The 11520-nt window shown below is 37.5% G+C and overlaps 1 pseudogene; it reads left to right on the top strand.

Annotated features, from left to right (window-relative positions):
• The first annotated feature begins 4253 nt into the window (after positions 1 to 4253).
• LOC109702787 (spliceosome-associated protein CWC15 homolog pseudogene) lies at positions 4254 to 4899 on the top strand (annotated as a pseudogene).
• Positions 4900 to 11520: the final 6621 nt, after the last annotated feature.

The following is an 11520-nucleotide window of genomic DNA, read 5'->3' as shown; positions in this document are numbered from 1 at the left end:
TGGTCAAAAACAAAACATTAGAAATAGTTTTAGATAACTCTAATTTTTATACATGCCATGAAACAAAATATAGTAATTTACCTTAATTTTTAAAATCAAATAAAACAAAAAACTGATTAGGAAAACATCATATGGAAAACTAATTTAGGTAAAGTAGATGGAAATGTCTGCTGAAGAAACCACATTTAAGCTGAAATTTTAAAGAATAGAAGTAGCTAGCCAAGTAGTGAGGAGCACAGAAATTCAGCAATCTGTTCACAACACTAAAATACTAGTACAGCTATATTGAGGCAAACAAGGACAGGAAATATACATAATTAGGCTGATGGAAATGGGAAGAGCCAGATCATGCAAGGTCTGGGAAATGGGTCTGGACTCTATTATACAACAAAAAATTGAAACATTTAAAGTAGGAAGCACGGAGATTATGGTTGATGGACTTCACATACCTATATGAAACAGAACCAAAAAACCTCCTGCAATTGCTTTAAGTGGGAAGGGGCCTGAGGGGGAGAGATGATGGGACAATGTGAATAATGTACAATATAAACCTAGTTGTAATTGTCACTATGAATCCCTTCCCTATAGAATGAATATATCCTAATAAAAATTTATAATAAAAATAAATAAAATGTAAAGTAGAAAGTGCAATATGATAGCCTTTGTATTTTTTAGAGGAGCACTCCAACCTCTGGGAAGAGAATAATGCACATAGAACAAGAACAGAAACAGAGCCAACTGGGAGTCTGTTGCAATCATATGAGCAAGAAGTGTTAATGCCGTGGTTCAAGATGGCGGTGTTGAACAAGCCAAGAAGAGTAGACTCCAGTTACACTTTGTAACTTGAATCAATAAAGCATCCTAGTGGATTAGAAACAGGAAGTGCTTTGATTTCTGGCTTGAACAGCTGGGTGGATGATGACTATGAATGGAGATGGGGCAGCTAAAGCAAGGGAGAAGTGCAGGTGAAGGGCAGATCAAAACATCTGATTTGGGCGGGTGAAATTCACCATGGCTAGAAAATATTCAAGTGGAAATGTCATGTTAGTAGTTGTATATGTGAATCTGGACTGCAAAGAAAAAGATAAATCTGGACTAGAAATGTAAATCTGAGTCAATATCGGCATTAAATAACATTTAGACACATGAGAATGGATGTGGAATATAGACAGGAAAAGAAAACTAGAAAAAAAGCCCACACTAAGGTAAGAAGAACTCCCACAATTTGTGGTCTGATAAAGAAGAATTCAAAGGTAACTAGAAAATGACAATGGCGAGCAACAGCACAGAATGGTTAGACCAGAAGCCACTGTAATCTGATTTCTACCACCATCACTCCACTGAAAATGACCTGCCAAGTCACCTGTGACCTCCATGTAACCAAAGCTTAGGACAACCTTCAACTGTCATCATCCACAAAGGCTTCAATCCCAACTTCTAAAAATGCTCTCTGTTGGCTTCCATGATGTTTTCATCTGGAATTGACAATCACTTCAACGGAGCAAGATTATTATCTTACATAACAGGAAGCATCTCCAGAGGTGAATCAGCTTTTGGGATGGACTGATTCATCAGTTTAACAACATCTTCAGGGACACAGGCTCTGTCTTTCTCTGACCTTTACCATCTTTAATGCTGGGAACCTCTGAAAGGGAGAAAAGAGAGAAGAAAAGCAAAGGAGTTTTATATTTAATAAGAAGTTAAAATCCTCAGATACCTCCTCAATTTCACCTGGCCAGGTGACTATCATCCAACATCATGGAACATTGGAGGCTTATTCCCTAGAGCAACAGTTTTCAAATTCTTAGTCTCAGGCCTACGTTCAGTCTTCAAACAACAGTGGACCCTAAAGAGCTTTTGTTTGAGAGGATTGTATGTATTGATATTTGTCAATACATACAAGAGTTAAAAGACTGAGTCTTTTATTTATTAATTCACTTAAAAAAACAGCAATAAACCCATTCTGCATTAATATAAATAAAATTTCTTATTAAAAAATAACTATATCTTCCAAACCAAAGAACTTTAATGAGAAGAATAGCATTGTTTTACATTTTTTCAGTTCTCAAGTTTCTGGCTTAATGGAAGATAATTGGTCTTCTAGTCCCTGCTTCTCCATTCAATTTCTTATATCACACATCATGGAGCTTCTAGAAAACTTTGTGGAACACAACTGAGAATATAAGGTGAAAAAAGCAAATAAAATTTTGGTACTGTTTTTAAAATGGCTTGACCCCCTGAAAGTGTCTTAATGACCCCTTGTTGCCCTCAAAACCAAAGTTCTAAAGAAGGTAAAAGTCAGAATCTATGGATTGGGGCACACCAATCAATAGATTTTCCCACAGACAATTAGGACAAATTTATTGTACCAAAAACATGAGCATAAAGTAAAAAATTCACATTGAATACGGAAACTCCACCCTACTTTCCTGGACTTATCAGCCTTATCTTAGACCACAGGAAAGTTAGTCAGGCTAAATCCCCCAGCCTGGAGGTTTCAACACTTCTCTTAGGAGCCTAATAGAAAAATATCTGAAAAATACTGACATTAAGAGTTCTCCCAGAGAACTGGTACAACCTTCACTCAATGGTGAAAGCATTCAGTGGCAGCACAGAGCTTCAAATGAGCTTTCTTTCCTTCTTGATTGCAGACAACCAAGGTAGTAAGATATTTGAGGAAAGCTTCTAACATAAAAAATTTTAAATATTCAGGAAGAAAATTAGAGAAAGTAATGTGACAATTTGAATCAATATCTTCAGAGAAGATCCTGTATCTATTGTGGTTATATAGAAGAATCTCCTTGCTTGGAGGAAATATATGTGGGAATGTTTAGGGGTAAAAGCATCACATTTGAAACTTAGCTTTAGAAGATTCAGAAAACAGATGTGGTAAAATGCTAGCAATTGGTGAGTTAGGTGAGAGTTTTAGGAATGTTCATTGAATAGACTTGTAATTTTTCAAAATAAAAAGCTGAATGTTGCATCATTCTATAATATCTAAATACCCTAGAAATAGAACCACTTTGTCATTAAGTTTACAAATAAAAGTATACATTAAGAATAATTGTGGGGGGCGGGGACAAAGGAGAATGATGGAGGGGATAAATTCAACTATGATATATTGTAAGAAATTTTGTAAATGTCACAATGTACCCTCAGAACAATAATAAATAAATAAATGAATAAAAAATAAAAAATAAAAAGTTGAAAAAAGTTTCCTTCATGTCCTGGATCTTGAAACCATGGCTTTTGGCTTTTTATCATATTTGCTTTTATTTTTCTGTTTTTCACATTTGCAGTTTTGTTGTCAATCATGTAGTCTGTTGTTACATCCCTCCTCTTCAGCTCAAACTCCTAAGTTCTCTTGATGATTACTATCTTTGCATGTGTTCCCCCAAAAGCATGTGTTGGAAACTTAATCCCAAATGCAACAGTGCTGGGAAGTGGGGACTTGTGGGAGCTGCTTCAGTCATGAGGGATCCACTATCACATCCACTCTCACAAATGGATTAGTGTTGATTAGGAAACAGCTTGAGGTGCAAGCTTGATCTCTAGGCCCTCACAAGAGGTAGGCCCCTCAACCTTAGACTTCCTAGCCTCCAGAGCCAGGAACCAAATAAACTCCTACTTATAAATTTTAAAAAGAAATAAAATACCACACTTATAAAATAAGACCAGAATATATTTTTAAATATTCCGATACCAAAAAAATATCCCTTTGGAAATTAAGACTATTTTAACAGAAATGAAAAAATTGAATAGAAATGTTGGCAGATGATGTTGAGAAAACCTCCCAGGAAGTAGAGCAGTACTCAAAGACATGGGAGATAAGAGGTCCAACTCCAAACAGCAGCACCTGGGAGAGACAGAGAGCATGGGCAGAAAGAAACCATCAAGAAAATCATTCAAGAAAATGTTCCAGCACCAAAATATTTGAGTTTTCAGAATGAAAGGCTCACAAAGTGCTCAGCACCAGAGATGGAAAAGACCCACAGTAAGAGCCATAATTTTAGAACTTCAGGACACAGACAACAAAGAGAAGATACTATAAATTCCTAGGCAGAAAAAAAGTTTTCATATGAAAAATATTAAGGATCAAAATGGCACTGGAACTTTTCAAAAGCAACACTGGAAGCTAGAATTCAATGATTAATATCATTAGAACTACAAGAGAAAATGACTACTAATCAAGAAATTATACCAGGTGTGTGAGATCCTCTGAGGCTGCTACACCAGACCTCAGCCAAAAATAAATGACAACAGCAGCCAGGCCAACTTTTGAACCTGCAGGAGGTGGGAGAGGAAAAGGAAAAGGTGATTTGAGCCAACTCTGAAAGCAGTATTTAAGCACAGCCCTTCCCTTTCACACAAAGATAAATACAAACTGCTCAGGATGTCCCCGAAGAGGTTTATAATCATAATTTCAGTAGAGAGTTGGAAGAGAGAAAAAGAGAGAGAGCTGCTGCGTGAGAAAAAAAAATAGGGATCATCCAACCCAAGAACATTCAACTTCCTCTTCAATGTCAAAGATTCCTGTTGACAACCTTGATTCAGACGATCCTTTAACATGAGGAAAGTGACGATTTTGAAAAGGAGAATGAAGATGATGACACTGAAGCTCTTCTTGCAGAATTGGAAAAAAGCAGACCAGGAAGGAACATGAACAAAAAGCAGAAAGAGAGGATCTATGGAAAACATTCTGAGTGGAATCCCTCTCCTTAACTTCGCTGACCATCCCAGCCTCAGGCCAACTTCAAAGTGAAAGGAAGGTGGGGTGATGATGTTGTCTTCAAAAACTATGCAAAAGGTGTGGATGATCAGAAGAAAGACCAAAGATTTGTAAATAATACACTGTGATCTGAGTTTCACAAAAAGTTCATGGAGAAATATATTAATTAGCAAAGTTTTATGTGCTTAATTAAACACAAAAACAGTAAGGAAAAAAATTGTTTCAGGCTGGCAGAGTGGCTCAAGTACAAGAGTGCCTCAATAGCAAGTGTAAGGCCCTGAGTTCAAACCTCAGTACTGTCCAAAAAAAATTATATCAAAAGTTATAAGTACAAAGATAAAATAAAGACATTTTTTCAGACATGGAGCACTCTCAATGGAAGTTTCTCAGCAAGACACTGGAGGAGGTACTCCATTCAAAAAGAGTGTGTCAAGAAAGAGGAAGCAATAAAAATCCAAAGAAAAAAGAAATCTCCAGGATGAAAATGGATGGAGAGTCCAAGTTACCAACTGTGCAGGACTGCTGGAGAATAACCAGCTTAGTTTGGAGCAAGTCAGAAGACTCAAGAAAATACTTCTTCAGAAAGAGAACATTGATGGTATGATGACTGAGCATTCTGAGAATAAAGATGCACAACTGTGGAAGAGTTTTAAGTTGAATTGGTAATAAATGATTGAAAACATTGCATTGGTGTAGAATTATGGAGATTACAGTTAGTCTTTAGTGAAATTAGACAAGGCTCAGATTTTATAGCCCAACATTCTTACTTTGGAGCACATCCAGAGATCTCATACTTTCTACTCCCTGAATTCCATGCTCACTGACAACTCCACAGCCTTGGACATCTAATTTCTTCTTCCTGGCTCTTTGCCTAGTAACCCCTTTTCATCTTTCCAAATCCCAACATTTCACCATTTCAGGAATGATTTCTTTTACCTTTCTTATGCAAATACATCTCCCTAATGCTGATACTTCCTGCCCACAACATCCTGTTTATTCCTGTAATAAAAAATATCAAAATGAGATTTTCTTGTTTACTTGCTTGTTTTTTGCACTGCTCTACTCTGATAGTGTAAATTCCATGAGGAAAGAGATCATGTGTTTCCCTTTGCTCTTTGGACCTAGAATAGTGCTTAGTAAGTTTCCAGGTGTTACATCATTTATTAGGTAAGTTTAAAAGCCATTAAAGAGGTTCCAAGATAGTAGATTGCTGACAAGTACCACTGTGTTTCCATGAATCCAAAATAAAATCTCAGATATGTAGCTACAAGAAGAGGTGATTAAAAAAAAAAAGCGGGGATGGGAGGTTTCCTATATAAAGACAGATAGTATCTAGAAATACCAATCTCTAACTTAACCTTTAAAAGCATAAATCCACTATGGGCACACAGGTGTGAAACTAGACCTGCTCCATCCATGTCTCTGCAGCCCAGGATTTGGTGGCAGTTTTTGTTGTTGTTTTACTCTCTGGACACTCGTGAGGGTCACCTTTTGGAATGCACAAAGGACTAACAGCGGGTTGGCAAGCTTTGCCCAGTCCACTGGAGAGAAGCTGACCAGCATCCATGACCCATCTCCCAGGAAGAAAAGCCAACAGAAACCAGCAAGCAGGATGAACCAGCTGTCAATCCTGAGGACCCATGCAAATATATCTGACCCCTGAGAAAATTTTGGGTTAAACAACCTGATTAAATGATCCTACATATAGCCCTAGTCTAGTAGGGGCAGGGTAAAGTTGCTTGGCCCATGGTCTCTATCCAAAGTAGGGGCAAGATGCAAGCAAGCTAGGTAGCTAGAGCTCAATATCTGGGTCTTTATCCCAAGACAAGATAGGTTCCAAAGCAAGCTGGCCAGCTCACCACCAACCCAGCAGAGTACACAAGTGACAGGAAGTATTCACCCTTCCCTCTCCAAATGAAACACTAAACTGGAGGCCTAGGTGGAAAGGGGGGAAAAAGTTTGTAATGGACAAGCCAGAGCAGCCACTAGACTCCCTGAACAGGAAAAAATGCAGACTTTGAAAGTGGCAGAGTACTTTCTGACCCCCCTAGCAGTGCTCAGGGACCCCATCACCCACTCCCAACTTCCCTACCCCACCCAAACAGCTCCCTTAATCCAGAACCTGTCCCCACCCCAGTTTACATCAACTCAATTCAGGGCTGTAAGGCAACACATAAGTAAATGCAACAGTAGAACTGTAGACAAAAACCTGAGAAGTACAGATTGGTACTATCAGTGTACTGATAGAACCCAGTAGGCATTCACTCTTCTCCTCAACAAGGAAGAAATACTGACTTTTTTAAATTTTAAAATTTTTAATTTGTACATCTCTTTTATATTGTCATTTTTCTCCTTGCTTTTTCTTTTTTGTTGTTTTACTTTTCCTATAGCTTATTAACACACTATTCTACTGGTTTCTACCTTCTTATTTTATTCCTCTTAACCTCCTATGTTACTCTTAACCATTCTAACCTTTTGCCATCCCTGACCACCCTCCTCCACAATAACTGAAGTATACTCCTACATACTAGTGGGCTTTTTTTTAAAACTGCAGCCCTTACACTTCACTCTCCTTATCCCCATCTATCGTCTTCCTTGTTTCCTCCTTCACACCCCTTATTTATACTTCCTAAGTTTTAATTCCTATTCAAAGTTTTAACCTCCTATTGTACCATATGAGAACTACTAGCACCCTTTACATATAATATGTTTGGTCATATAGACAATGCTGCCAATGATATTTTACATCATGTAAATATCTGGTTTGGCACTGAATTGGTAAATTTGTTATTGTTGTGTTATATCCACAGGCCAGTGGTCTGAAATGGCATACCCCAACCCTGCCCCTACCCAGTCCTGCCAGAATATAGAGAATAATTCAAGACTTTAGATACTAAAACCCTAAACAGCTAACTGACTATAAATAAGAAAATTTCAAAATATAAGCACATGAAATCAGAAAAAGCAAAGGAATATGATACCTCAAAAGGTCAAAAATCACACAACAAAGGGTCAGATTGATAATGAAGGCTTATCAGCTTCTAAGCTCAAAAGACTATGATTAAAAATGTTTACTGAGATGAAAGAAGACATGTAAACACCTCAATGAAATCAAAGACAATGTGAATAAACAGCTAAATGAATTCAGAGAATACAAAGAAACAACTAAATGAACTCAAAGAGTATACAAATAACTGAATGAGTTCAAGGAGCATTCAAATAAACAGCTAAGTGAAAAAAGAAAGACAATATAAGAATGAAAGGAGAATTTGATAAAGATAAAAGCCTGAAAAAATCAAATTGGAGCTCTAGAAATGAAAACCTCCTTAAGTCAAATTTTAAAAGTCAGTGGAAAGGCTCTCCAACAGACAGAATTAAGTAGAATACAGAATGTCAGGGCTTAAAGATTAAGTAGATAAAATAGAAACATCAGATGAATATGTAGAAAAAAGAATGAAAAAATACAAACAGAATATGCAAGATCTCTGCAATTCCATTAAAAGACCAAGCCTACAAATCATGGACATTGAAGAAGAGGTGTAAGATAATGGTATAGAGAACATAGTCAACAAAATAATACCAGAAAACTACCCAAACGATGAGAAAGAGATGCCCATCCAGGTACAGAGACAAGACCAAAATAGAACCCTTTATAGTTAAAACATTAAATACAGAGAACAAAGAAAGAATATTGAAATCTACAAGAGAGAAGCACCAACTTGCCAGTAAAGGCAAACCTATCAGAGTAACAGCAGACTTCTCAATAGAAACAGAAAGGAGGTATGGGATGAAGAATTTTAAGCACTATAAGAAAATAACTGCAAACCTAAATTACCCAACAAAGTTATCATTCACAATGGAAAGAAAAATAAAAACATTTCATGATAAAGTAAAAGCAAAACAACTTTTAACCACTAAGCCAGCACCCCAGAAAACATTCAAAGGAATCCTATACATAGAAGATAAAGATAAACATAGCCATGAAAGTATGGGAATAAATAAATCTCACCAAATGAGTAGATAGGCAATTGAAGAGTAGTAAAGAATCAAACACTAAAAAAAGAAAAGGAACAAAATAACTTTTAATACTTTTAATCATAACTTTTTTAATACTAGTGCTAAATGTTAGTGATCTCAATTCCCCAATTGCAAGACATACATTAGCAAACTGGATTAAAAAGCAAGGCTCAATGATTTTTTACTTATAAGAAATGCATCCCACGGACAAAAACAAACATTGCCTTAGGCAAAAGGATGGAAAGAGATTTTCCAAGCAAATGTACCCCAAAAATAGGCATGAATACTATACTTATATCTGATAAAGTACACTTCAAATTTGAATTAGTCAAGAGATGAAAATGTTACTTCATATTAATGAAAGGAACAATATATCAAAGGGAAATAACAGTTGTTAACATATATGTGTCCAATTTATGAGCACCCAACTTCATTAAACAAACACTGCTGGACCTAAAGGCACAGATAAACCCCAACACATGTTAGTGGGATACTTGAATAACCCCACTATCAGGATTCCAAGATGGCAAATACAGGGAGGAAGCAGAAAGCATGCTTTCTAAAGTAAAATCTTGGAGAGACACTGGCAATACACCTTACAGGAAAAACCACCAAGAAGAGGCAAAACTCCAACTCCTCCAACTCCACCGACTCATCCACACCCCCAGCACACACATAGCATCCCCACTCCACATAAAATGGAGAATCCAAGAGGGCTCCCACGCTGCCAGATGCCAGCTCTTACCAGCTCGAGAGAAGCAGACCACCAGGTGAGTTAAGCGGCACATGGTTCTCCCACAGACAACCCTGGGCCAGATCAGCATACCCCCAGGACAGACCGACCCCCACCCAGGGAAAAAAAGAGAAAAAAACAAACTGAATAATAAACAACAACAAAAGAAAAACACATACCAAAGAGGGTGGGGCACCCTGAGTGCCAAAGAGGGGGGGAGGGGCAATCACTCACAGACTGTAAATAACAAGCCAGCTGGAGAAGGCAGGAGTGGCTGCACCCGCCGAGCAACCAGGAGTGGGAAAGCTTACAAAAGTGGCTGTGTGAGGAAAACTCCACTGGAGGGGGGAAGAGACACTTCCTACGTGAACTGCAAATAAACATGTCGGCCAGAGAAGGCGGGTATAGAGCCCCCTCCTCCAGTGTGCTTGGAGAGGGGAAAACTTGTAACAGTGGCGGTTCCGCCCAGGAGAACTCTAAGTAAACAAAGCCTGAGGGGCTAGGTGAGTATTAGGCTCATCCCTGAGATCTGCAATCAATAACACCTCCAGCAACAGCTGGCTGACAGCAGTGGGCAGGTGAGCCACAGCCTCAGAGAGACATTCACAAAGCTGTCTCCAGACTCTTTTCTTTTCTTTTTTCCTTTTCTTTTCCTTTGATGAGACAATGACTGAACGACAACCTCATGCTGAAAGACTTACTGAAACTGTACTGCATTTGAACTTAGGATATTTTGCTGTGTACTGTTTGTTTCCTTGTTTTGCTTTGTTGGTTTTTTCCCCTTTGATAAGACAATGAGAGAATTACTTCTGACACATCATCTCCAGGATTAGAGGCTAAAGAACTAAAAAAAATTAAGACTGAAACTTTATTGCATTTGAAATTGGTGATTTATTTTTTAATCCTCTCCCTGTCTGTCTAATGCCTGTTTAGCTTACTGTTGATTAGTACGCTATCTCTCTCTCTGTTTATTTTTTTGACACTGGTTTTTTTGTTGTTTGTTTGTTTTGTTTTGTTTTACTTGTTTGTTTGTTCGTTCCCTTTTTCTTTACCTTCTTTGCTTTCCTTCTCCTCTCACCATTCCATTCTAGATATCACCATGTTATTATTACAAGATAGACAATACTGAATTACACATGGTACAGGGACAATAACAACACCAAGGGCAATGACGGGAAGACAGAAAAAAGTGGGAAACCAGTTTCCCCCCAGCAATAAATTAGTACAGGAACCAGAAGGAAATGAAGAAAACAGATACTCAGATCCAGACTCCAACAAAACAAAGATAAACTATGCGAAAGAACCCAATGAAGCCCCACAAGAATAATCTAAAAGAAGAAATCCCACAGGAAATCAATGAGAATTTGATAGAGATGAAACTGGATATGGTCAACCAAAATGTACAGGAGACCCTCAAGAAATTCCAAGACAACAAAAATAGAGAATTTGAAAAAGCACAAGAACAAATAAAAGAAACTATAGAAGCACTGTATAAACACCAAAGTGAAACAAAGAACATGATTAATAAAGAGATAAATGAAATCAGGCAAAAATAGATAATATTAAAGCGAAAGCACCTCAGGATATGGAAAACCTCAGAAAAAAGAATGAAACAGAATTGCAAAACAAAATGGAAGGCCAATCCAGCAGAATAGAACAGACAGAAGACAGAATGGCAGAACTCAAAGAGGAAATGGTAATTAAAGGAAACACCGAAGAAGTATTAGTTAAACAACTCAAGACCTGTGAAAAGAAAATGCAAGATCTCACCGATTCCATCAAAAGAACAAACCTGAGAATCATGGGCATTGAAGAAGGAGAAGAGGTGCAAGCAAAGGGAATCCATAATATATTCAACAAAATAATTCAAGAAAATTTCCCAAATCTAGAGAAATCTATTCCCATACAGATGCAAGAGGCCTCCAGAACACCAAACAGACCAGACCAAAATAGAACTACCCCATGGTATATTATCATTAAAACAACAAGAACAGAAACTGGAAAATAATATTGAAGGCCATAATAGAGAAAAAACAAATAA

This window comes from Castor canadensis, chromosome 5 (assembly GCF_047511655.1).
Source record: "Castor canadensis chromosome 5, mCasCan1.hap1v2, whole genome shotgun sequence".
NCBI lineage: Eukaryota > Metazoa > Chordata > Mammalia > Rodentia > Castoridae > Castor > Castor canadensis.
This window is presented reverse-complemented; position numbering and strand designations above follow the sequence as displayed.